At 38.2% G+C, this 5,390-nt stretch overlaps 1 pseudogene; it reads right to left on the reverse strand.

Moving 5' to 3' along the window:
- Positions 1–596: 596 nt before the first annotated feature.
- On the reverse strand, positions 597–2,790 carry LOC116109157 (annotated as a pseudogene).
- Between the last annotated feature and the right edge of the window lie 2,600 nt (positions 2,791–5,390).

Consider the following 5,390-nt stretch of genomic DNA (forward strand, 5'->3'; position numbering starts at 1 on the left):
AACAGGCCCTGCCCTGTTGTATAGTTACTTATTCTATGGGCACATTAGTTTATTACTGCCAAAGAAGGGTACAATAGTAGACAAGAATGATTTTATATATGGAAGTTCTAATTTAGTCTTGTGCCAACCTATTTATAAAATATTTGAGTCTCCTTGATGAAGGAAAACATTATCTATATTTTACAGTCTCTTAACCATTGATCATTATGACATAATCTGAAGGATACCTTTTGTGCCACAGGTTACTGTAGTTGATCATGCTGCCATGTTGGCTGCCATTCAAAGATATGTGCCAGCTTTGATATATGTTTTCGCCCTAGTGTAGCTCTTTTTTGTTGAAATTCTTCTTCAGACATCAAATCCACACATATCACAAACCAATTGTGTTGTTTGTACAGATACCTTCCACGTATGGCCAGAAAGGTTGGATCTCTTGAGGCAGCTTGAGAAAGTTAAGGAAATGGATTCCAGTGAAGTGGACCCTGATGAAACTGTGGGTGAACTAGTCTGAATAGCACCGGCAGAGTTAGTTACAATACATCCCTAAAAACTGAATCAAACTCTCAATGCAAGGTAATTTTTCTGCCCAGGTAAAATCACTTTGTCCTGAATTCCATGGATAGTAGGTAAGCGTAGAGAAGCTGATAGAAACCCACTCCCAAATTGATAGAAATTGGGTTGGACAGTGGTCCTTTTGTAGGCTTAGGTAGAACTCTCCTTGGAAAACTGGCTTGCCAAGGGAGAGTGACCAAGCCCTTATAAACCACATTTCTACCTCTTTTCCCTCTCAATGTGGGATCTTAATATTCTCACATGCCAAGGGAGAGTGTCTAAGCCTTTATAAACCACATTCCTACCCTTTTCCCTCTCAATGTGGGATCTTAACATTCCCACATGCCAAGGGAGAGTGCCTAAGCCTTTATAAACCACATTCCTACCATTTTCCCTCTCAATGTGAGATCTTAACATTCCCACATGCTTCGAGATCCGACGCCTTTGTTGGTCTTCTTTCCAGAGAGCCGCCTGCCCTTGTCGGCCTTACTGCCCTTCCTTTGGGTTTTACTTCATTTGGAAAACCGGTTTGCCAAGGGAGATTGCCCAAACCTTTATAAACCACATTCCCACCCCTTTTTCCTCTCAACGTGGGATTTTAACATTTCTACACGCTTTGAGATCCGACGCCCTCGTTGGTTTTCTTTCCAGAGAGCGCCTACCCTCATCGTCTACCTCGCCCTCGTCGACTTTACTACCTTTCCTCGGGTCTTACTTCGCCTAGAAGGTTGTCAAACCCTAGAAGCCTGTCAGGAACTCTCTTTCTTGGCCCCTCGAGGGGCCCACTAGGCCTTGCTGCACAAGGTCGGGAGGTGGGGCCTGCTCTGATACCATTTGATAGGAGTCCACTCCCAAATTGATGGGAATTGGGCTGAGCAATGGGCCTTTGATAGGAATTGGGCCGAGCAGTGATCCTTTTGTGAGCTTAGGTAAAACTCTCTTAGGAAAACCGGCTTGCCAAAAGATGGTGTCTAAGCCCTTATAAACCACATGTCCACCTATTTTCTCTCTCAATGTGAGATCCTAACATAAGCTCATTCCATATGCCTGGCAATCCAGGTAGACACCAATGGCTACAATCATGGGGAGCATTGCAGGAATGCCTGGCTCACGATGGAACGAGGGGTGACCGTTGCTCCTGAACTCTGTCAGATATATACTGTTTAAGAACTGAACCTTCCTGTTTTCATTTCTCATCTACTTGATTATATCTGAAATGAAATGATTATTGAGGGGCTCAGCTTTAAGCCTTGTGTAGATTGTTTCCGGTTCTTTCTCTTTATCACAGAAACCTCCTTTATTCCATGTGCCATTCATGCAAAATTCATATCTAAAGTCCTTGACCTAGGACCCGTAAGTTATGGTGTAAAGCTAATTCTGGCTATTCTTGCAGACAAAGGTTACTGCTTACTCTAAAATATAACTTTCTTTCTACTCTCTTTGATAAAATGTACATAAAGGGGTAAAAACTTATTTTTACGTTGACGTATGCTTAAGCAATTTATTTTTATGTTCAGTATGCTAACCAAAACGTACAGAATTTTAATGCTTGCGTGTAATGTACCGGAGAGTAGCTTTGAAAGAAAGTGTGACTTCTCTTTGGATCTAGGTTCCTTATTACCCGTGACTCAAGTTTGCAGAGACCTTGGAAATGCTTCCGTCACCATTCATTGTTGTATTTACTTTCCCCTTCCTGAAAATAGATTCCCCTGAAGACACAACATGCCATTACTTTCTCTTAACAAAGTTCTAGCTAAGTTTTTTAGAATAATAGAAGAAAATTTATGTGAGGAAAGGAAAGTAATAGTTCATACATCTTTTAAGTTTTATCTTCATTCCACCAATGGCCGTCGTTGAAAATCAAGGCATCTGCTCCAATCCACTTTTTTTTTTTTTTTTTTTTTTTGAAAAACCAGTGTAGCTCATTGACACTAACGGTCCTTCAAACTTCCTGCGATAAGTCTAAGGTGGGCGACTGATGACGACTAGGAAAGGTATTCAACTGTCATGTTATATTCATGAAAACGCAGAGAGAAAGCCCTTGTTTAGTTATGGGTTTTCCATTTTCTTCATATGTTGTGGACTTGTGGGAAACTGCTTTTGCAAACATGCATATGAAGGACTCCCACTGGTTTCTCCCAGTCAAATCACCGCAAACACAATATGATCATTCCTGAATAGATCGCCTGCTTTGAATCTGGGATTTGCAGGAACAAAGCAAATACAATAAGAGATCATTTTATATGGAAATTTTTATAAAATTTCTTTGTAAGTATAGCATTGCTTCTATAAATATGATTATACAAAATAGGACATAACTTTGTATTATCTTGATTACTAATATACCATATGATTATAAAGAGTACCAAGTCTAAACTTACACGTGAACCGGCATTTAGCATGTACAAGGAATAGAGGTCTAATTGGTTTGTGGGCTAGTGATGAAAATTGCTTTGCTAAACTGCAAAGATTTAGTGATGCATACATGAATCAGTAATGTAACATTCCAAAATAGTGAATTAATGGTGATTTAGAGAATATGAAATAAATGAATAAATGATGAAGAAGATGTTAATTTTCATTTATAAAGAAGTTAGAAATATATGTATGCATTGGTCATTGATAACAGACTAATAGAGATATCTCAGCAGCCAGCTAGGTAGCCAACAACTCATGAATTCATTGAATTCAAATTTAACGTGGACTTGACAATTATTAATCAGCCAGCATACCTCTCATTGAATATACCAATTCACTCTTTAAATTATGTATTTGGGATTGTTGCTAAGACTTAGATTTAGTTTGGGTTTTTTTACTTCTTCTATAGTCACTTATTTTTTAATTTATAATTAATATGAAAAGTGATTATACAACAATCTGATTATGAAATAATCTATAATGAAAATAAAAAACTGATGATGAAATGTTAATTATATAATAAATATAATATTAATTTCTGGAAAACTGAAACTGGTTGCTTTGGGGTAGTTGGACGCACTTTTTTGAAACTTGGACTGGTCAGGAACCAACCACAACTTCGGTCTAGTTCAATGCCAAACCCATTAATATACTAAGAACCACTTTGGATTGCGGTCGGATCGGCAGAACAATACCAACCCGCCAGTCCGACCGGTCTATGATCCAAATCAGGTCACTAACCCCTTCCAAAAAAAAAAGAACCCTTTTTTGCATTTGTATTCGATTCTTTCTTCATTTCAATTCGTTCCACTCAGATCCTTCGCCATAGACCTTGGCCTTATAACCTTAGCAACTTCGATCACATCATCGAGAGTAATGTTGCCATTGTGTTTGATATTCTTGGTCTTTTTCCTGTCTCTCTCAGGCTCCCTCGACGCTTTGATGACCAATGTGGCGGTTGAGGTAATTTCATCTTAGCCTCCATCTTTGGATATTGTTAGAGGTAATTTCATCTTAACCTCCATCTTTGGATTGCCTTCGCTTGGTACAAGCAGAAATAAAAAATGGGAGAGAAAATGTGTGTTAGGGTTTGGGAAGGGAGGCACAGCTAAATGAGGTGAACGGGTTGGGGTTGAATATAAGCAAACTAGGGTTTTGCAATGTTGAGTTGGAATGCCTATTACATCTTCAAGGTTTAGGTTATTTTGTAGGTGGGTTTTATTAGGTCGTTAATGTAGTTTTATGGCCCAAATTTAGTATAAATTTTACAGACCGTTAATGTGATGATGTCATCTGTCCGACCCGCGGGTCAAGCAGGTTCAACCACTCAGCCCTGGACCTGGGCACTTGACAGGGTCATTGACCGGGCCAGGTCTCAAAACCCTGGCTGGATGGCAGTCGCCGACGACACCGTTAGCTTCATTGGGTAGATCAGAAGTAATCAAATTGGTCGAAATCAACAGGGTTTGATATCATGATCGGTGAGGGTCTCGTTCTGATCATTTTGTTGGCTAGTGTTCTTTGCTGCTTGTAACTACCAAAAAACAGGTTGTAATGTGAATGGACCTACTGCTGTTTAGGTGAGGAAAAGTATTGATGAACCCGCCGATGTTCCACAGTTTAATAATGGTGCGCGGGCCGGATTCCCCATGTGGCTCAAAAAGCCATCGGCGCTGACCAAGGCTTGGAACTGGTTATCCTCACTATTATTTTTCAGCTTTCTAAGAATAATTAGGGCATTGTCCCTAAATGCAAAGGAACTGTGTTATAGTTGCACCTAACTGCAAGTTCAAAAAAGTTAGTGAAAACAGAACTAAAACATAATGAAGTAAATAAGAATAGTAGTGAAAACAGGAATATAGCTAATGAGATCTGCAGAGCACTATCTCGAAAGCTTCATGAAGTTGCATACTTTACCATTCAAACGGTCTAAGATTAATCGTTAACGAGTTTGTTTCCTTCGCAGCCTCTTGGGATGTTTGCTTGTTTTGATGATGATTCAACAGAATGCACTAGATATGCTATCCAATGATTTCCGACTCCACAAAGAGGCTTCAACAAACGAAAATTTTATTGATAATAACTATGAATAACTTAAACATAATAACCCTATTTATAATAGGCTAATCCTAATTTTACTAAAAAAATAATTAAAATAAAATGAGAAATCCTAATTGAAAAATAAACTAGGTTTCTAATAAAAATTAGGAAAACAGCGGTTGAAAAATAGGATGAGACTGTCCTACATAAGATGATGAGGGGTATTTTTTTAATTGTACATAAATTTTTTTTCAATTTATTTTAAAGCTAAACTTTATCTCAAAGTTTTATTCTTAAACATTAGGTTATATTTAATTTTATTTTCAGAAAACAAAATCGTAAAAATGCAAAATGTGTTTTGAAAACAATGAGATATCCAA

This window comes from Pistacia vera, unplaced genomic scaffold, assembly GCF_008641045.1.
Source record: "Pistacia vera cultivar Batoury unplaced genomic scaffold, PisVer_v2 Contig573, whole genome shotgun sequence".
Lineage (NCBI taxonomy): Eukaryota > Viridiplantae > Streptophyta > Magnoliopsida > Sapindales > Anacardiaceae > Pistacia > Pistacia vera.